This window comes from Macrobrachium nipponense, chromosome 27 (genome assembly GCF_015104395.2).
Source record: "Macrobrachium nipponense isolate FS-2020 chromosome 27, ASM1510439v2, whole genome shotgun sequence".
NCBI classification, from domain to species: domain Eukaryota; kingdom Metazoa; phylum Arthropoda; class Malacostraca; order Decapoda; family Palaemonidae; genus Macrobrachium; species Macrobrachium nipponense.
Genome location: NC_087216.1, coordinates 40,247,554 through 40,269,977, shown reverse-complemented (window position 1 = coordinate 40,269,977; position 22,424 = coordinate 40,247,554). Strand labels below are relative to the sequence as shown.

General features: G+C 39.2%; 1 protein-coding gene and 1 pseudogene across 1 annotated transcript in view; one reads left to right on the top strand and one right to left on the bottom strand.

Annotated features, from left to right (window-relative positions):
- Positions 1–4,845, bottom strand: part of LOC135201041 (serrate RNA effector molecule homolog) — a 162,135-nt gene extending 157,290 nt beyond the window's left edge. The window contains 1 exon segment of the mRNA XM_064229888.1: positions 4,684–4,845. The gene's annotated coding sequence lies outside the window, so the exon portion shown is untranslated.
- A 1,014-nt stretch (positions 4,846–5,859) lies between these two features.
- On the top strand, positions 5,860–17,834 carry LOC135201040 (uncharacterized; annotated as a pseudogene).
- Positions 17,835–22,424: the final 4,590 nt, after the last annotated feature.

The following is a 22,424-nucleotide window of genomic DNA, read 5'->3' as shown; positions in this document are numbered from 1 at the left end:
ATTTATATTAAAAATCGGCCGGAGCTCTTATTAAGATTAACCGCATTTTTAAAGATTCTTGGCAGGCTCGACATGTTTCGGCAAGCGGTAATATTGCGCTGCGCGCGCTAACCACAGGATTTGCAGTGGGCCAACCTACCTAACCGCGTGGCTGGCCAGTCTAACCGCGGACAATCCACATTTTAAAGTACCATTAAACTACCCTGGATACATTATTGCACTTACTTTACAATTGAAAATCTTCCATGTCAGAGTCGGAGAATTCTGGTTGGGCGATTCTGGGCCTTTTGACTAGCATAGGCATTTCGGTTAGAACACCGCAGTCACGGGTTTGTTGAGGTTGAGGAGTACTGCGGGACAAAGGACTGATTTTCGTCGGTGTTGACTCTGCTTTCTTTAATGGATAAGTGCGTTTAATGAGTTCGAGGAATGTTTTGAACGGGCAACCACTGTTGTTAAAGTAACGTTTTTAATGCAGTACATTGAGAAATAAGAAGGGTACAGTGTTCTCACCGTACCACTCCGCGGCAAAAAGTTTCTTTTTAAAACCCGCCATGTAGATTCGATAGTGTTGGTGTGTATGTTTTTGTCGGTTGGATCGACAACGTGTAAAGAGTGATTGATATTTAAGTGTTCATGAAAGTGCTTGACTTAGTGTAGTTTATGATTTCCAACAGTCTGAAATAATGATTGAATCTGGATGAATATTTTCAATGAGGATGGGAAGCAGGGTTTCGGCCGATCGGTCCTGAACGATTTGGAAAAACGTGTCCTTTGCCTTGTGGTCTACTCCACCTAAAACCCAACAACCATCAACACGCCGACCTTTGTTGAATTTACGTTTGCCAAACTTTGACTCGTCAATTTCAACAATGTGGCCGGGTCCACCGATTTTCCGATTGTCCTGGACCAAAATGTCGATACAGACTTCCTGGCAGAAATTATACCAGTCCACCATGGTGTTCGGTGAACCGATATGGAGAGTCATTTTCATAAAGGCCTGTGGTAGCTCGTGGATCCAGCCATAAATTAATTGGAGGATTGTGCCGAAATCCAGGTGTGAGCGGGAGAAGAAAGAGCCGTTCCGTATCGTTCTTTTACGACACGTGCGGAAGCTGCAGCGCCACAGGAAACTGTCTTCCTCTTTAACAAGGCTCACGGTCCCCACTTTACACTTGTCACAAGTTCCACTGAAATCGCCCAACAGTCCGCTTTTGTAAAGATATGTACGTAGTACATCAACGTCTTGGCATAAAGTATATAGCACACCAAAAGTAACCGGACTTTCACTCAAAAAAGCAGCGAGGGACGGGTGTGATGCTACGGGATGCGCCATGTTGACTGCTTTGAAAACTCGCGGGGTTTTGGCCCAGGTGATAAAGGCCATGCTGGGTTGACGGGACTACTTAGGGCGGCGGTTGGATTTGGGTGTTGTGCGGCCCGGGAAATTGGTAATTGGCTCCCAAAACTGTAGGTAAATAATGACGGAATAGGCCTACAGTGTCACCCATGTGAATAAAGTGCGGTATCGTAACTGAATTCGCAGAAGCAAAGACAATGGGGGCTTGGTGAGGTTTTAAGAGGATACAGTTTTGAAAATTTGCGGCGCGGAGGAGCCGCCATGTTTGTTGGGATGGCGTGCGGCCCGGTAAATAATTACGGAATAGGTAAATAATTACGGAATACGCATACATCGGCACATAGGTATGTTAATAAAAAGAAGTATCCTAACGGGAATGACAGTAGCGTAAGCAATGGGGGGCTGGGCGGGGTGTTATAGGAGACATGTTGCCTTTTTTTAATGTTCGCGCCATGTTTCGAGGGTTTAGGTCGTGAGAGGTCGGGGTCGTAGGGACTAGGCTAGTTACCGTGGCGGATGGATTTGGGTGTCGTGTGGCCCGTTAAACCATAAACTACCCAATTTTTCAACAACGAATATTTAGGGTAAAATATCACAGCAGGCCAAGCAGGCCACCTACAATCAACGCTAGCCACCCTCCGAAAAAGTACATTATAACGCGTCCTGACACCGGAGATGGGCATCAGTCGCGACTTCTTGTTGGTGAAAAACGGAGCTAAAGACCTCTACTCTCCTTTCGAAGTAAGTATTTTCTCCAAAGTTAGAAATTAAGGCCAAATTTTAAGATTTAAACAGAGGGTACTGAAAAGGGTGGCTACGGCAGTGGAAATCTCACCAAAACACTTTAGAAATTTTTACTTACAACTAAAAATGTTTAGAAGATTGACGCTATCTTGATGTTTACGGAGTCGCTTGTGTCAACAAACTTCCCATTTCATGTGCTAAATCTGCACACCACTTGTACCCATAGACGCTGGGGCACTTTCATCACAACAATCGTAAACCCACCTCTTACCAGCACTTATTCAAGGGACTACGGCATTCTTTGCGGCGTTTTGCGCTCTTCAATTGTTTATCAGTGTTGTCAATTGTTATGTGTTTACCCTCCAAACTAGGTATAAGACTTACACAAAACCGGGGAAATAAGTGAAATTAGCGTATCTATTTGTAGTATATATACATATTAGAGCAATTTTATCATTACTGCATTACTATGACAACTAGAATTCATCGAAACAGTTTGTAAATGCATCGGCGTATGTGTGACGCTCCACTAGATTGGCAACGATGAGCCCATTTTTCCATCACATCGTCTGCTCGTAAGTATACATCCGAAAAACAATTTGTAAATTGGGGGTTAATTTGGTTGCAAAAAAAGGGATAATGGACATGAATTAAATAAACATTTTAAAGTAGAGTTAAACTAAATATTGAGTAAAGTAAACAATTAAGGGAATAAAGCTTTGCATCTCATAATCAGTGTTGTCGTCTGCTGCTCGTAACTTTGTTTTACGGAGTGAGTGCTTAGGAAACACGAACAGCAATGTGGCTCGAGTGCACTGTGGAGTGAATTAAGACCAAAATGTGTATAATTACAATCAAATAAGCACTGTGGAGTTTCAGTTGTGATGGCAGTAAGGATAAAACCACTGATTACAAGGTAAGAATGAATTCAGTTCCAACCATAACCCCGGGAATAACAAGTTTCATACTTTCACTAATATAGGCAACAAAATGTTGTTTTATTGTGCTGATTACAACTGCAATCTTGAGTAAGATAAAAAAACGTTACATACATACGCTAACATTGTTCAAATGAGTGCTGGGAAGGCTGGGGAAAGATGGTGGCCGTCACTGATGAGAACCGTCCATGCAAAACGTAGCCGCCATATTGGATTTCACAACTGCCTTGAAAAAATATTTTACGAAGAGCTCACATGCTTATTTTAGTTCGTATGGGGCTTTCATATATCACAATATGTTGACGAAACTTCAGTCTTTTAAATGGTATGCTTAGAGTTGCAATTGTATTCATGTTTCACCAATTAATATCGAGGTGAATAAGACCCGTCCACCGTGATGAGGGTTGGCCTGTCGTGATATTCTACCCTAGTAGCCGTGTTTACGATTGTTGTGATGAAAGTGCCCCGGTGTCTATGGATACAAGTGGTGTGCGGATTTAGCACAGGAAATGGGAAGTTTGTTAACATGCGACTCTGCTAACATCGAGATGGCGTCAATCTTCTAAACTTTTTTAATTGCAAGTAAAAATTTCGAAAGCGTCATGGGGTAGTGTGCACTGTGTTGGCCACACTTTTCATTACACTGTTTACTAAATCTTAAAATATGGTCTTAATTTCTAACTTTGAAGAAAATACTTACTTCAAAAGGAGAGTAGAGGTCTTGAGCTCCTGCTATCACCACCAACAACTCAGACTGATGGACGTATTAAAGTACTTTTCGGAGGGTGGTAAAAAACGCGGTAGTCAGTGAGTTGGCCAGTCCAGTCGGTTGTTTACCCTAGTAGAAGTCTCAAGCTTTTGCTCTCACCACCAACAACTCATGAGTAGGTAGTGCCTATCTCCGGTGTCAGGACGTGTTGAAGTACTTTTTCGGAGGGTGGATCCACACGCAGTGGAAACTGGATCCGCTGGTCCAGTCGGTTGTTCCTCCTATATCACATTATGTTGACGAAACTTCAATCTTATGAATGGTATGCTTAAAGATGTAATTGTATTCTTTTTTCACCAATTAGATGAGTGAATAAGGGTGATGATCTACCAGAGTACGATGGCTCCAAGGCAGTGTTTCCCCCTGCCTAGAAGGAAGAATGAGTCCCCTACAGGTACTTAGGAAATGTGCCCGTTAACTGGGCCATCCGTGTCTTAAGATTAGGTAGTAATAAAATTACTGTTCTCCTTTCAGCCTATTGACGAATGTTGAATGGGGAGACGTTTTGGAAGGGAGACTTTGACAGAGGGCCGCTTTGGAAGGGAGACGTTTTAACGTGGAAACCGCCAATACGCCTCCGATAATCGTACTCACTGTAGGTTGCTACGTGTGCCACACCATCTGTAGTACTTCTCATTACTACGGGGGTGGGGCTGCAGTGCACCTGAGATCTTCATCAATGACGATGTACCGGCGAATAGGCAGACGCGAGGCTGACCGACGCACAATAAGCTAGGTAGGTAGGTAGGTAATAAACAGCCGTCGTGAACACAGATTGAAGGTTTGTTTCGCAGTTTTGGTCTTAAGCCAGCGACCTAGTGTCCGAACTTCGCTTGCGTATATGTAGCCTATACCAGTGTTACAAAACTTACCTTTTCAATGATGCCGGGATCGCGCACCAAAATCAAGAATGTTCACGAGGCATTTGATCAGCCCATAGACAACCACTTCTTCTGGTGGATGTCAACAAATGAGAGCGACAACCGAAGACTGGAAAATCTGCCGAGGCAGTCTTGTAATGCAAAGTTAGTTTTCTTCTTTGCTGGTAGGTGGCAGCAGTATTCAAAGCTTGGCAGTTGGCAGAGATGCCACGGCTGGTGATAGAGGAAATATAAAAAATGAATAAACTTTACAATTGCCTCGGTTTTAGAGCTGATGCTCTCTATAATGAGGCTACATTGAAGCCTATGTATTCCTTATTCCCATTTAAATGTCAACACCTCATATACATTCATGAACATAGGCAATATTATGCATACGTACATACATACACGCGTGTGTGCTTTACAACCATTCTTTTCTGACCTGACCTGCTTTGATACCTGACAATTAGTCGGAATTTGCTGTTAACCAGGCTCTAACGGCAAATATCATTATACGAACTAATTCATGACTCAGAGTATGAATTCTGTTATATAACCAATCCATGTCCAAATGATTTCCCGATTTGTAGCATCAGTAGTATCACTGATTTTTTTTTAATGACAAGATCTAACTTTGAGTTAGTGAAGGTCTGATGAATTTATTATGATACAACCACAAATTTTGATTTTTTTTTAAATACCAAGTATGGTTAAGATAGCGAACTAAAAAAATAATACCAGATATTTTCTGTTGCAGCGCGTTAGGTATAACCTAGCTGGCAACTGGTACTATCATGATTTACCGCAGAGTAGCCAACAGTCAGTAGATTTTATTCGGGTTCTTTAAATGCCGGAACGAGTACCAAATGGTTAGTTGGTTCTTTTCTTAGGTAAGAAAATATTTTTATTATGAAAGATGGTTACTGCATTTGTCTGTAATTCATTTTAAATTTTTATTATGACAGAATTTTAAAATTTCACCGTCAACGACTTCACTCAGGCGGGTTATCTTATCTTGAAACGTTCGTTCCCTAATCTTCATCATGAGTAATCACTATCATAGTATCACGTTATCTTCTCGCAGGTGTATGCTGAGCCTCTTCCATCATGGCAAGACCCAAAGCCTCCAAATTTGACAGTAGTGATTTGTCCATGCTTTCACTGGAAGCTTCCACTACACGAAGAAGGTTCAGCCACCGTCTTGTGATGGTTCGCCTATCCTTTTCAGCCACAATCATTTCGTTGGGATCGAGGGAGGTAAGGAAAGTTATACTGTTCAACATTGTCCCGCTACTCGAAAATATCAACGCATGTAAACAAAGAGGAAAGTAATATACAAATAATACGAGGGAAATTATACCAATGATTGCCTACAATTAATATATGATATGCGATGACTTTCCTATATGACACTTGGATAGAATAAGAATTTTTAGTCATTTATTTTGTTTAACAAATTCCTGTGCGGAAAGTGTCCCAAGCTTGCTGAACCGTCATGTCGAAACCGCATGGTTACCCCATGACGTTAGCTATATACGGAAAACCTCAGAATTTTCTCTGTTACGACATTTTCCATGTAGTCCAGAAGCCAGTCAGTTTTTCAGTATCAAATTAGGGCCAAAGGATTACTATTAATTTTTGGGACAAGTGTGCTCCTTAGATATGGAATATGTAAGATTGCCGTGAAAAAAAAAAAACTGACCAAACCTATTTTAAATACTGATTTTGCGTAGTTTCCATAATAACATTTTTCCGCAAATGAAGATGTCGCGGTTCGCAAAAAACCTTTGTAGAATGCTCTGTTTTTGGCAGAGAACCGTCAAATTTGCAGAGATACGAACTTCTAACATGAAGATTGAGAATAGCAGAAAAATGCAGAACTTGTTCAGTGGCGTACAAGTTGTTAATGCCCAATTTGAATACATTTTTTCATGAAAATTGGCAATACTATCGTAAAATCATAACCTATAATTAAACCATTATATTAATTGTTATACTATCAAAGTAAAATTCTAGAGCTTTTTTTATTCTTATAAAATTTCTGTAAGATGCTTTGTTTAAGAGTTAGGACCATAATTTGGAATATAAGCGAGCGTCGTAGTGACGTTAGCGCTACTGCTATAATTTCACTGCATGCATAGTCTCTACGGTCTCTACACTTCCATATTGAGTAATTTTACTTGGATATTGCTTCATATTAACGATTTTCTTGTTAATTATGTGGAGCTGTCGCCTTAAAATTGATGCCTCCACAAAAAGTGTTCATCGACCCGTGTGGTCTTTAGCTCCGTCTGCATCGTCTTTTTGCTTCATTGGTTTAAATGAATGGATGCAGGATTTGTGTGTGCGTATTTTTAGTTAACTTTTTTACAATCACAGCTACATAACTCATATTCATCATTTGTATCTTACTGGTAATTTACGGTTTCAGTGACTAATTGGTTACTGCAGTCTGTAAGACTACACATGTCTGTGCATTTCATTCCATTTGTAAGAAGCAAGCGCACTTGGGTAACTTACAACTTTTGGAGCAAGTGCATGCAAGTAAATCATGGACGGTCTTAGGGGCTGGCAAGCCATCCTTCCAGTCTATAGCAAGTTGCTCTTTTCCATCAATGTTAATAAATTTCCAACCTCTTCCAGTGGGAGTTGGTGTAGTACTCTGATCTGGTTGTAAGCGTCTTTTCCATCTTGCAGCTGATAATTAGCCCTCTATGAATGCTTTTCAAAGAGTCTAAACATGTAGCAACATATGACTCTATTTCTCCCTTTTTGGGACAAAAACACATGGTACCTTAGTTCATCGATGTTAAATATTGCTGTTTTCCTAGAGTAAATGTAGCAAGTGAACCTTTCCAAGTCTGCCATTAATGATTCTGGGAAGTCCCACTCTGATCCAGCTAGGAAAATGCGTTACATGCTCCATCATTGATAATCTTCTTCCGTTCCATAACTTTTTCCTCTTCACGCAAATGCGCTGACCGTGTCACAACGTGTGAAAGAATGTAGTCCAAAAGAGCATCACCCCCATCTCCAAGATAAGCTATTACTTTCTCAGTGCCAGAAATTTTTATCCTACTTTTAGATCCCCATTTTTTTTTTATATACAACGGCACGTCGATATGTTTTTATGCTAGGCATAAAATTAACACATCAGTATCTACTTAACTATTAGGACTGCTTGATATCCTTCCTTTGCAGCATGGTCAGCATGTAATAGTAAGCGACCATCTGCTTCTTCATGAGTACTTACTTCTCAGTTCATGTATTTCCTGGATATTACTGTTGGTAATTTTGTAAAAACAATTATTTATCTTTTAATTTTTTTTGTATACATAGCTGTTTCCATTCTTTCACAAAGAATGAAATGAATCTTGTTTTGTTATATACTTATTTGCCCCAAAAGCTTTCTCTTATTGTCTCATTATTTGTATTTCAGTAATTTGTGTGACCATCATTCCAGAATCTGATCTTATCATTTGTCGTTCACTATTTTTGATTGATAGTTCTTGATATCTATCAATTACAGCATCAATTCTTCGACTTCCTTCACCTTCATTTAAAATCATGGAAAACAAATTCATGGCAATTTCCCCAAATGTTGTTTGATTAACTTTCATCTTTTGAACGAGACACATACCAGAAATGATTGTTGCAGATTGCCCTGGAATAGATTCAGCTGTGGGCACATCGTTTTTGCAAAAAAGTTTTCAAGGGTAGCTTTGGTAGTTTTTCGAAGTAGTCCCTCAGGCGTTGCTAAAGGTCTTAGAAGAGGTCCCAAAGAATGAGATAAAACCTCTTTCATTTTAAGATTCCGAGCTTGTGATGCTTTGCTAATTTTACCAACTAAAACTTGATCAGCTTTCAAAATGACTGCTTTATCTTTACATTGAACCTCTCGCTTCAAGCACATTGAAGTGAATGTGTTACGTTTACACTGTTTCATACGGTCATTTAATTTCTTTGTAGGAGGGATGCTTTCTATTCTCCCCTTCGTTTCAAAGATTTCTTATTGATTTCCCCCCAATTTAAGTGTATTCTAATAAGGTCCTGTGTTAATTTCAGCAGTAGCTATTTTTCCTACGGAGAGGATTAATAGTTAGTTTATTTCTGAAAAAGGATCAGTCCAGTTTTTAATGGCTCACTACTGATGATCTTCATGTTCATCATATACCATTTAGTTGTAAGCAGGTCAGGGTGAAGAGAACTTGAACCACCAGATTCAATAAAGGTCCGCATAGAATGTAAAAATGAACTTCTGTATTCTGCTGTTATATCATTCCTTGTCACTGCTCCTGGCTTAAGACTAAATCGTGAAGTACTACCTCCCGTTGTTTGAGTATATTTATTGTTTCCTGTATGGCTTGATCTATTGGTATGCGTCCAAAGGTATTTGTTTCGGACATTTGGACAGAAGACTGGTCCTTCAAAAAACTGTCATATACTTCAGGTGGTTCATTAACCTTATTGCATGACGTTCAAGGAACCAGTTTCCCTCTCGAGATGTTCGTAGGAGATTAAGCAATATACTTCCCTTTCATGCCAACATATGTCATCCAGAAAGCTGATAGGTCTCCATTATTATGACCAAGATAATCCAAAAACTTATTGCCAAAGTTGAATGCAGATTCGAATACTGGTCCTTGCAATATTTCATCAATATTGCCCTAACTGAGATCATCACTTATCTCATTACTTCATTTACAAAGTTATTTACTACCTCAATACCGTCATTAGCAATCCAGGATAAAAAGTTTTCCCACACAAGTCTGGTCAATGCTTCAAATAAACATTTGTGGACTCGAACTGCACGATTGTACATTTTCCCACCCATGACACCAGTAACTGAACCTTCTCCAAGTATGCCAGAGTCAATGCAGATGTCACGAAGACCTCCGTCTTGAAATCTTATGCCAAGAATTGCCGTGAAGTTACAGATGGTGTGGAGAGCTCCCATACGAAGGATATTATTATACGCCTCTTTTTCCCTTCCATATGTTTTCAGAAGCTTTGCATAGAGGGTTTGGTCCATAACTACCACTATTGAGGAAAGACGTAGGTTCTTAGGGATGGAATTGCATTGGCAACATTGCCTGTAAGAAGCCTCATGTAAAACCTTTGAAGATAATCAGGTACTTTGTAAGACCGAAGATCTACATCAGACGGATGCCATGGTCATGGTGATTTTGCGAGATCATTCTTAATCTTGTTTCTCAGATGGTTTGATTCTTAAAAGGCAATGCAGATTTTATTATTATCGGTTAATTCTGGCCATTTATCAATGACAGACAGACAGATAAATGGGTTGAAATGCAGAAGAATTCTTTCTTATCCATTTGACTTCATCTTGCAGTTATTCAGATAAATGCTCATCAGATATGATTTAGCCAGTAGATATTCATGGCTATCATACATTTTCCAATCCTATATACTTGTAGCTATCTGAAAATCATAGTGAAACTCTGCCAGTAATTTTATACCGATTTTCAAAATTTGTGGGTCTGGCTCATGGGCCAATATTCGGTATTGGATTTTTCCGTTACGCCATCACTCGAGTATCTTAGGGTACAAGGTTAAACTTTCATTTCCTTAATGACCATTCACATGTCCTTCACTGAGTTGTTATCAATCACACCTTCACTCATATATGACCTGGAAGTACATCTTTCCCCATTCAAAGCTACTACTGCGTCACTGACTGGCTCAGTCAGGCACTGCCGAGCCTAGGCAGGTGCATACAGGTTGCGACAGGTTGCTGGGGAAAGATTTTTATCGAGGGGCCCCCCTTAAAATGCCCTTGATAAAACTCAGCCTATAGTTAAACTGTGATGTTGATGTTAAATGCGTTTGTAGTCATTTATGTTAACTCATGGTACCAAATTTGATTGCAGTAGGGCCATTTTTAACCCTTTGGGCCCTAATTCTCAAAGAGGGGGCTGCAGCCCCCCTGCTATCAAGGTCAGGGTAGGTAGGCTTCCACCCCCTTCTCCCCTGGGCAGTAAGTCGAAAGGGCGTGGGCCTCCTGCCCCCTAATAATTGGGGAAAGGGAAACTCTCGGGCCCCATTTCGGGAGAGGGAGTTGTCCCCCTTACTACTGAGGGGGCCTTAGGGGTGTCCTATATTCTGGGGAACCTGTTTGTACCCATAGAAACTCTACATCGATGTCAACTTCCAAAGTTGTAAAAAATGAGGGGTATGAAAAAGAGGGTTTATGACCCCCTTAGAAACGGCCCTCGAATTTCGGATTTTGACTAAACCTTCCCTAAGGGGAGGGGAAGTCCTGGTAAAACAAAAATTTTGGCTAGCCCTAGCTTTCCTTTGTCCTAGGTGTCCACAGCAAAAAAACAAAACAGACAGACAAACAGAAATTGCCTTTTATATATATACATGTATATATATACATATATATTTATGTTATATATATGTATATATATATATATATATATATATATATATATATATATATGATTACTATAATTCCATTGAAGAGCACTGCTGATGGAGTTGGCGCAACATATGCGGCTTTTGATGTTTTCATATCAAATGTTGAATTTCTACATAGGTTTCCCATAGGGGTGTTACCACTTCTTAGGCACCACCTGCGCTACCCTTTGCCTTCTTCTTCCATCCAATGCCTGTGGTCTCCCCTCATTAGCTGTCTAACTTTCTGCCTTGTATCTTGCTCCAGTTTTCACTTCTCATTTAAGAAAAGATCATAAGGTTGTGTCGTATGACAGTCTCGTCCAACTAATTTTTGACAACACTAACATTAGACACCAAACCGGAGGGAGTTTACCAAAAGCATGCAAATTTCAAGGGGTGGGGCTACTGAATCAGTTGGTGTTCTGCGTGCTTTGTGCATATAGAGGGGCCCGCATGCAGGAATACCTTCAGTATGTAGAGTGGTGGTGTAATTAGAGGTCTGACGAATAAACCTTCATGAATAACGCTTATCTTCTGCTCCAAGACGAACATAGCAGTCAGGGACAAACCGAATGGAAAAATCTGATACGAAATGAACATTGAGACATAAACCTAAGAATGGAAGAGAATTTGTATCTGAAGGAGGTCAGTGGAGAAATAAAGGAACAAATACTGTGAATATAGATGGTGCGAATGGAGAGACACTGTGATGAGAATGCAGTCCTGTGTCAAAGGAGCATTTTAAAATGTTTATGGAATATGAAGGCAGAGTAGAGGCAGCTCAGAATGAAGTAAAGACTGGAAGGTGTCCTTGTAAAACTGAGAATACTTCTGGGAGCGACTGTTAGGGTGACAAGGTGGATAACTGAATGCTGGAAGAATGGAAAGGAATATTAGATAATCTTCCGCTCGTTCCTTTTCAGATGGCGGAGTGATTACAAAAACGGATTAAGAAAAAATGACGAAGGTGGCCGTGGCAGAGGCGGGAGACCTCTAAGGCATCCGAGGAAAGAGGGAGTGAAACCTGGAGTTATGATGACCCATGATCCTCCACCTCGTCAACCCTTGGCTCAGAGATCATTGAATTCGTGGTCCCGTCCTATGGAATCCATACTCACTGTGGGTAGCCATGAGCTGAAATCTGTAAGTACAAAATATTTGTGGGCTGACACCACAACACCGTCTTTCGGTTTTGCTCCAATTTCGTTGTCGCAATGAGGTCTGTGTGATATTTTAAAAAGGATAGGTTTCAAAGATCACAGACTCTACTCAAGAGTAAATGAGATGTCCCAGAACCTTTTTCTGTGGATCAGTGTACTGAGTAGTGATATATTACATTTCTTGCAAATTTTTTACTGAAATTTTAGCAGTCCACTCGGGTCCAGTCAATCTTTATTTATCAGGATTTTTTTTTTATATAAACCTGTAGATAACCTTGTCAAATAAAGTATTAAATTGCCACAAGGGCATCCCCATTTCCGAGTCCTGCCCATTACTGATCTTTTAAGCAAAATGGCATGATAAATATATTATTTAATTCGTAGAGACGAATAAGTCGTAGTTATAGCATGCACCTCTCAAAATTGGCATCAGGGTTTTTGAGATGGCCATGTAACATTTGTAGGTGAAAGAAAATGCCCGTGCACACGTTAATGGCCAAGCAGAAATAGACCTGGAAGCTGTGTTGACCAATGCCGTGTCTGAGCGAGAAATCACTTTTGTCTTGAACCAGAAGTTGACCGTGGAAGAAGCCGGGCAGAAGTGCCATTTCCTCCCTGTGCAGGACCTGAACGAGGTCAAGAGGAACACGATCCTTAAGGTGAGATGGGGCTGTCTGTGAAATCTTCAGCATTTTGTAGTTCTCTCATTTTATTGTACTGTGCATTTACTATGAGAAATGGCTGATGAATTGCCATTTGCTTGGCCACTTTAGACGCGATTTACTAATACTAAAGGTTGTGAAATTAAAGGGTACCATTGATAGCACTCTTGTGGAAAGAAGCTGAATGAAAGCAAGGAGAGAGTGGAAGACATAACAAACTTGCTTTGGTTGATGTCAGAAATATGTGTTGGATGATAAGTTAGCTTCATGGAGTAGATAGCAACATTGTTTATTAGGTATGAGATAATTGAGATGTTGATAAATTTTATATATGATATACTGAATAGTGTGTATGGGCGAAAGCTTGGCCTATAAAATCGATAGAACTGTATGTGACCGTAAATTGGTGTATGAAAGATGAAAATTAACATCTAGACGAAACCCTTCAGGAAACCTGCCGCTTCTTCGTCCTTCTTTTTTCTTTCTTTTCTGATGTTCCTTGGCTGAATTCAAGGCCTTTGTTCCTTAAGAGATCTAAGGAATCTCGTCGAATGATTATCACTGTTATATTTTTCAGTTACTGGTGGGGTTCCTGAACGCTGGCGAGAGAGGAGTCATCTACATGGGCATCCTCGAGGATGGACGCGTGGAAGGCATCAGTGCAGAGCAACAGTTGATCAGCCAGTTTGTGGAAGGCCTCATGAAAACTGTGCAGTTCTACCTTATGCCTCGACTCCACATGCCTCAGTACGGTAAGGATAGGACTAACAGCATTTCTTTTAGAAGTTTCTCCGCCTTGAAAGTTACAGGGAAGCCAAGAGTGCGTAACAGGTGATTAAAAAAAAAAAAAAAAAGATTTTTAAGAGTGACAATCATTTAACTGCATAAACAGCAAGAGCCTCCGCTGGCTCTAGGAATGCTTACACAAACTAAAGCTACAGGGCTCGGCTTGACTTCTTATTTTGTATTCAAAACGCTCAGAAACACTTGTATAACCATCTGCCGACACACACACAATATGCATGCATTTTATATATATATATATATATATATATATATATATATATATATATATATATAGAAAATATATATAACAAACTGTTATTTGGAAAGTAACTTATTGAAGCTTTTCCAAAAGCCTTGAATATTGACTCCATGTCCTACCTTTATTAATCTGGCCTTGCCATCAGCATACAAAGAATGCTGGAAAGCCTACTGATGTTGCCTGGTGTTAGGAGCCCGCTACGCTATCGACTTATCCACAGGATAATTCTCTTTGCTTTTCTTTTTTTCTTTTAGATTTTAAGTCTTCAGTATGAACCTCCCATATTGGACCCTGCCAAGGAACCATAGACGTCAACCTGATTAAGTTCAGTATGTGACGATGAAGCTTGACTTTATTTCTTTATTTACAGGCGGGTAACTCGTCGAGTTCTTCTCAAAGATCAATCACATTTTCTGGTACCTCTTAGTATTGTGTAACTTCTGACTGCATTAAACAGCCCTGCGGTACTGATCAAAACCTTTATTCTACTTACCCCGCTTCGCCTGATTTTCAGCCAACTAGGTTTAGTGTTCTCTTAGGGTCCTCATTTTTTGAAATATGACTTTTGGCTCTGTTTCGAAAGTAAATTTAGTTTCGAAAAGAAAATTTCTGTGTTCTCTTATATATGTTTTGCTTTTTTTCTGCTTTTGGGGGTCAACATACATCACCACCAGACAGTCAGTAACGCATGGCAGTTCTGTTTTTGGAAGCTTACTCGGCGAATTAAACGTCTTTTGTCTTGTTCTGTATGCATGAGAACACATTGTGTGCAGTTATCACTATACCGATAACTAATTTAATTAATGATACAAGATGAGGTCATTATCAGCATTTACTGAATGACTGGGATCTTCAACCACCCTTCCCTCAGTTCACTTGCCCCAAACGGGGCTTGGAATACATAGGGTTCACATGAGAAAACCTCACCTTACAGATAAACAGACAGAATTGTCAGTTCTAGAATTGAACGGCAGCTGTTAAGGCCTCTTCTTCATTTACGCATTGACAGGAAATCATATTCCAAGCGAGTTCAGTTGGTGAACAAAAATGTAAAATCGATTTTGAATGAATTGAACGAGTCTTGGAGCAGTAGCTGTCTGTTGTTCTTTCGAATAATATTTTTGTTTTGTTTTGTTAATTATTTTAAAGATTTTTATTTGTGTTGTTACTGGCTATGTTGGCATTAGGAGCTCATTACCCTTTGGAACGGACGCTTTCTTTACCATTAATGCTACATACTTCTATGGGTATTAATTTTACCTGTTTTTGTGCTTAACTCTTAATGCTACTTTCATGGCAATTATTGATGCTTGCTTTCATGGCTGGTGATGCTACTTGCTTTCATGTGTCATGTACCTTTATGACTAACGATTAAACATTTCCTTAACCTTAACCAATTAATTGTCAAATATCACAAGCTTTTTTTATGGATTGCTATCTACTAAAAAAGTCAATATGAGTGACTCTTATATTCCAGATGCTTCTTATAACAGTTGTGCGTATTCAAAATCCACTCAAGAAAATAGATATTGTTCATTGGATAAAATTTTACTGTTAAATATGATTGCATTATGGACTCGAAAATAGCATTTTCCTATGTCTTCTTGTGTAGTTTGAACGTTTCTGACGTTTGTTTTGTTATATAGGATATGACCTAACCAATCACACTTAGTCTAAAACCATACACTTACGTTAATCTGAATGTGAACTATCAGTAAGATTAAAGTCTTTGTATTTCACGGTTTCCCGGCCTAAAAACCTCGTTTCCCCGCTTTGGTCCGCCGAATTGAAGGTGGGGTCCACTCTGTCGAAAATGACTTTGCTAGTACTACCTAGGTACTATTGTCAGAAAAGTTCAGAGCACATTAATTAACACACACGGAAATGATATCCTCAAGTCCAACGTGCAATAGTGGTTTAAAATGGAATAATATTTTTCACTGAAATAGGTGATATAGTTTTTGCAAAAAGTCATGCGAAAAAAGTCAAGATGAAGTTATTGTCATGCCAATGAAACAAGTAAAGAAAATAGTTTTCCGTTTGCAGTATTCCATTTTCTCTTAAAGGCGCAAACCAAATGTCAGAGAAAACGTATCACCATTTGCCGCTTTAGATGGAGACGAAGGTAGACTAACGATTTAAATACTTTCGTGTCAGTGAAGTGTCGGTACCTTTAGCCATTTTTAAAGATGTAATCTTGACCCAAATCTTGTCACCTTATTCAGCTGATATTTAATTATAGTTAAATATTCATTCTTAATAATAATTTCTGATCGTTTTTTTTCACAACTTTCAGCAAGGAACGGTTTAAAGCCAGCTACATGCTTAAAACAACAAACTTCACATTTCAATTTTAATTTTTCCTGGTCAGCGCGATTCATGGCAGATTTTCATTATGTTAAGGCAATATTGTAAGGATTTTAGAAAAATGGCATCCATGTGTCTTTTGATATCAAACTATTTCGAAAATGGTGGTTTTGGACGTAATTGCCATGCAATAAAGGAAAATCAGAAAAGGTAGGCCTTAGGTTTCTGCAAGTTGTCGAGGAATATACGGACAAAGATGTGGTAATCATGAGTCACGGGACATTTAGAATTAATTCCTCGCAAAAGATCCTCAATATTTTTCTTCAACCTTTGTCAATGTAATAACGTCTCTCGATCTTTCGGTGATTATGCAGCTCAATTTGCAGTGAACAGTGGACTTAGATATTGGAAACCTAGAGGGTTTGGATGTGTGGTAAGGAAGGTTGAGGAATAAGTTAGTCAGAAAAGTGGACGTGAGTGGCGGAAGTTCATACATATGGAACAAGCCCGCAGGGTCCAGAAACCTGAAATTCAAGCATCCTAAGAATATGTTGTTTATTAGACTCATTCAGCAAAGAGAAGGTAAAGGGAAATACAAAAGGAAGAGATCCCGCATTAAAAAAGAGTATAATAAATAGATAAAAAAGTATTAAGATGTAAGGAAAATAGTATTGCATCTTTACTTGAACTTCTGAAGTTCCAACTGTACGACTTCCTCTGGGAGGCTGTTCCACAGTCCAACGGTGTGAGGAATCAAGGAACTCTGGAGATGAGAAGTTCGACAACGAGGCATATTGACTGAATATTGGTGCTGCTGTTCAGCGAATCTGGTTGCTCTACGTAGGTTAAGAGGATCAGGGATCAATTGTGAATGTGAAAGATCTCTGTTGAAATATAACTTATGAAAAAGTGACAAACAAGAGACCATCCATTGATGGTCCCAGTCATGACTACTGATATTAGGAAACAAGAGACCTACTAGCCTGAATTACTCTAAAAGAGATCACTCTCTGGCAGAAGCAGACATCTACACCGGAGAACAGTATTCTAGTAAAGGAAACACAAATGGCCTAGAATAGATTGCATTGATTTTATCACAGTTATAAATACATGAGGTCTTCCGAGCAATACCTAACTTCAGACTCATTCAGGAGAGTTCCATCCACCTGGAGGGGAGGATGGGGTGGGAAATCTGTATGAGACCTGCTAATCAATAGTGCTTTTGTTTTACTGTATTTCAACCTGATACCGGTCCATGTCTCGATTGAGACTGAGGGTCGCTTCATTCCTTATAAGTGGAGGCCTTGCTACACCCACAAGTGTTGTATCATCGGCATACTGAACAATCTTGTTGTTCAGGCCTTCCACATCTATCTTTAACTAGCTTGGAAAATCTGAAGTAAAAATGGGATAACGAGAAGATAATTGATGCGCAATCTCTTTTGCAGGTGTGCGATACACAAATGTTCTAACGACATCAGGCCATTTTTTATTCTCAACAACCTCTGGATTGTCGAACTCCATGCTGGTGCCTCAGATGGTAAGTGAGCTAGCTAGCTGAAATGCATTTTGGTAATCTTGATTTTTATTTCAAATTCATGATGACACGTATATGTTACTTTGTTATCTGCTCATTCAGACTCACATACTGACTCCATTTTCGCCAAAAGTAAAAAAAAAAAAAAAAAAAAAAAAAAAAAAAAAATAAAAAAAAAAAAAAAAAAAAAAAAAAAAAAAAAAAAAAAAAAAAGTTTGTGTTATGCTTGATGTTTTGTTTCTGTATCTTCCTTTGACGCCGGTTCGTCAATAATAACGGGTATATTAGTATGTAGTATTTGTAAGCGTGGCTTTGTAAAGAAACTTGTTCCTCCAAAGATAAGAAGGTTTATATTCAAATACTGTGTGCTTATGCAAATATGTGTGCTTATGCAAATATACATGCTCGCATTTACTTATGTACTCCTATATGCACACATACGAAGGGAATCTTACGAAGTTGTTTCGTAATTGATCAAGTTTTTGAATACCAGATTGTTCTTATCTAACTATTTTTGCCTTTGTTTGTACTGAGATCTGGGCTAGAAAACAACTGTTGGGGGAACTGTGACAAGAGAACAGGATAAAACTGAAATCTCGACTAAGTTGTTTACACCCTGATGATTGTAGTAGCTATTTAAGCAAATGTCATTCTGCACAAACAAGATATGTCTGTGGAACGCAGTACTCAGGGGGGCAAATTCCTGCTAAAGATGCCCTTGGCCCCTGGATCTATCTCATAAAAAGTTGATTCACCATCACTTATAGATGACAATAAACAATTTTTGTCAAGGTTATCTTTAAAGATGTTCAATGAACGCTAAAGAGAAGTACAGGTCACTTACTCTAAGCTTCTGGATGGTAAACCTAGATGAAAAAAATAAATTGCTTGTTGTCTTTTTAGGCAAATACATGCACTTTATTTCCATAAAAACACTGAATGTATCTAACCGCCTATTTACTGTCCTAATTACACCAACGGCTAGAAGCAGAAATTACTTTTTTGAATTTCACGATAGCCAAAGTTATTGGAGCACCGTTTTAAAACCTCCAACTTAACCAAACCTAAGGTAGTACTTTTATGATCACTGTCAAAATACTGTGCGCAACTGAGAGCAAACACCGGAAGCTGATGATTCTATTCTGGATTTTGTAGAGTTGATTCCAAGAGTAATAAAGCCGCGTTTCACTGCGTTGTTGAAATTTGCATTTCCTCCCATAAACTTCGAGGTCACCCCCGCGAAAGGCGCTGGAGAATAGATATTTGTCTGATGAGGGTTGGGATCGTTCTTTGAAAGGAGATACGGTCCTCATTAGACTGAATACACTATATGATAACCTGAAGATTCTTTATCAGTGTAAGTGGGCGCCGTCTTTGGATGTTTAAATCTCTCTCTCTCTCTCTCTCTCTCTCTCTCTCTTTAGTAACTGTACATTTGACTACACACCTGTTTTTCTATTTTGCCCACGGTTTTGTTGATCTGTGATGATGCGAAGAGAATAAAGTTCTTACACAGTGAATTTTGAAATCTTGACAAATTTGCAGAATCTCCTGCTTGTCTCTCCCATTCTCTCGTAGTTTCACCGGTTTTGGCCTAGCTAACGACATCTGCCTCTGAATAAAAAGAAATATGATACCTCTTATAAAATAATTCACAGAATGAATAGAAATGTTTGTTTTTATTAAAAGAATAATATGCAAAATGGTGGAAGAAAATACAGCAAAGATAGATATTTGGTGAAGGCATTTCCGCGAGCTGAATGAAGGTGGCCTTTTCACTTGAATAGATTCCATCGCCTTGACGAAGATGTTTCTGATATTAATGAACATATTTCGGTGACAGACATCCCACAGACTGACTGAAGGTGCAGCATTTCGGTAAGAATATTCCGTAGACTGAAAGAAGATAATTTCGTAAAGATATTCTACAGGCTGAACGAAGGTGTTTCGAGTCGTGATATTTCGTCTAGTAAATCTGGCGGAAAAAATGTTGACGCTAAAGCAACCGACCTCCGATTTCTCCCGTTGGATAAATACATCTTGTTCGGCTTCGTTAATCAGTGCAAGCTGTCTGTCACTCGCTAAGCTGTAGTGAATGAGTCATTTGTGGTCTAACGAGAAATCGTGACCGAGCAGTTTTATGGAATTGATTTCAGTCGCTATAATAGATTTTTTATTTTTTTTTAAAGATTGTAATATCCTATGTCTTGGCTAGAATTAAAAGTGCTCCCAAAAATCCCTCCTTCCAGGTGCTGAGGGAAGCAGACTCACGGGTCTTTTCTGGTATAAGAACCTCTAGACCATTCCAAGTTAGACTAAATGAAGATGTTAGGGGTAATCATCTTAAATCCCAGAAAGTCATGGAAGTAAAACATCCTGTGTACCCTCCATGGCTTATTCAGAAGCATCCGTGTGCAAAATAGCATTTAACAAAAAAGACTGTCTTGAGGAAGAGATTAGGGGAAAATTCTTGGAAAAAACTGTCTTGAGGAAGAGATTAGGGGAACATTCTTGGAGCACGAAACTGTCCATACTAATGGCTGTGCAGTTATCCTTGGTGATACAGCATATACAGCTAAACTACCTGACTTTGCATCCATATTCACAGCAGAATTAACAGCCATAGTCTCTGCCCTGGATATAGTTGTTCAAAGTAGCGACACTAATTTTGTCATTTACTGATTCCAAAAGCACTTTAGAAGCTATTAAAAAATTCAATAGCTTCCATCCGTTAGTTCAAAAAGTTCAGGAATCGCTCCTCCATTTGTATTATTTGCGTAAATCTGTCTCTTTCTGTTGGGTCCCTTCACATGTGGGGATTTGCGGAAACGAGATGGCAGATAGGGAAGCGAAAGCTGCTAGTGTCTCATCAGAAACAGCCTTTAGTAAAGTGCCTCATACAGATCTAAAAGGTCCTTTTAGGTCTTATATTTTAAGCAAATGGCAAGAAAGATGGAATTCTCCTCATCTTGCCAATAATAGAAAGTACAGAAATATTAGAAATAATATATTGCCGTGGCCTTCGTCTTTCCAGTCTGATAGGCGAACAGAAATAGTTTTAAGCAGACTCAGGATTGGCACACTTATTTGACCCATCAGTTTATTTTAGAAGGGGGCAGCCTCCCAGAGTGTGCTTGCGGTGGCGAGAGGCTAACAGTGGAGCACATTCTGGTTGCTTGCCCCAGATATTTTAACCAGAGAGAGAGATATCTTAGGGGTAAATCCCTTTGTGATATTTTGGGAGATGAAGCAGATATTTCTGCTCTCATCTCCTTTTTAAAGTCTATAAACATTTTTAATAACATTTAATTATTTTTTATCTATCGCATCATAGATATATATATTTATTTATTAAGCATTTTCTTCATTCATTTCTTCATTAATTCATTCATTTCTCATATGGTAATTTATATATGAACCATTTTCTTCATACACTTATTAATTCATTCATTATGTAATTTATTTACTCTCCATTTCGGCGCTGAATGGTTTCTTTGGCCCCAGTGCCTGGGCTTTTGCCCTAAAACTCATACATCCATCCATCCATCCATACTATGTCTCATTTTTAAAATGTTCAGTATATTATACAGTACAATAATAATGATAATAATAATAATGGCATTCAATTTTGTGATAGTTATAATTAATAATTACATAAACTTGTGTCATTCAGTGTCTTGAAAGTAGTTACAATGAATTTCAGTCGTCTGTCGGTCGTATCCGGACATTTCAAAATGATGAGAATTCTTTCTTGTAGAAGATTAGGCTACAGACATTGAACGTGACTTCCGACCAAGTGGTACTCAAGTTACTCTGCCTAGGAAAATAAACATCTTGATTGATATTGCTATCATACTCGTCATCTTTATTATAATATTACTGACAGTTTTTATCAATATCATTATATCACAACCATGCTCATTACCATATGTTTCATTGTCATCATATTGCCACCTCGTGTTAGTCAGACCTTGTCGTTGCCGTCATCGTCCTCATGCCCGTAGGGGAGTAGTGCCGTCAGTCCACCTCATACGGTGTACTGTAGGCATTACTTAAGGGTCTTTGTAGCGTCCCTTACCTGCATCCTCTTTCATTCCTTTTACTGTACCTCCGTTCATATTCTGTCTCTTCCATCTGACTTTCCACCCTCTCTAACCATTGTTTCTTAGTGCAGCTGCCTGGAGGTTTTCCTCCTACTATAACTTTCAAGCCTTCTTACTGTCAGTTTCCCTTTCAGCCCTGAATGACCTCACAGGTCCCAGCGCTTGGCCTTTGGTCTAAATTCCATATATCATCATCGTCATCGTCCTCAGTCGACCGGAACTCATCGTCATCCTCCTCATCATCATCATCATCATCTTGTTACCTCACCTATGTTTGCCACTTGGTGTCATCGTCAGTCTTAATTCGATTATCATCATATGACCACAACAGCAATACCTTCATTGTTTCACCATAATTTATGAATTGATTGCATCATCATCATGTCTTCACGAGCTCCCTCTCATTTCACTTCCTCCGCAGCAACACTACTACAACCCCGTCATGGACATGACCTACTTCGTACGCCATGGCAAGGAAACCAAGAGCCTCCCCTTCAAGGACTTCTGCGACAT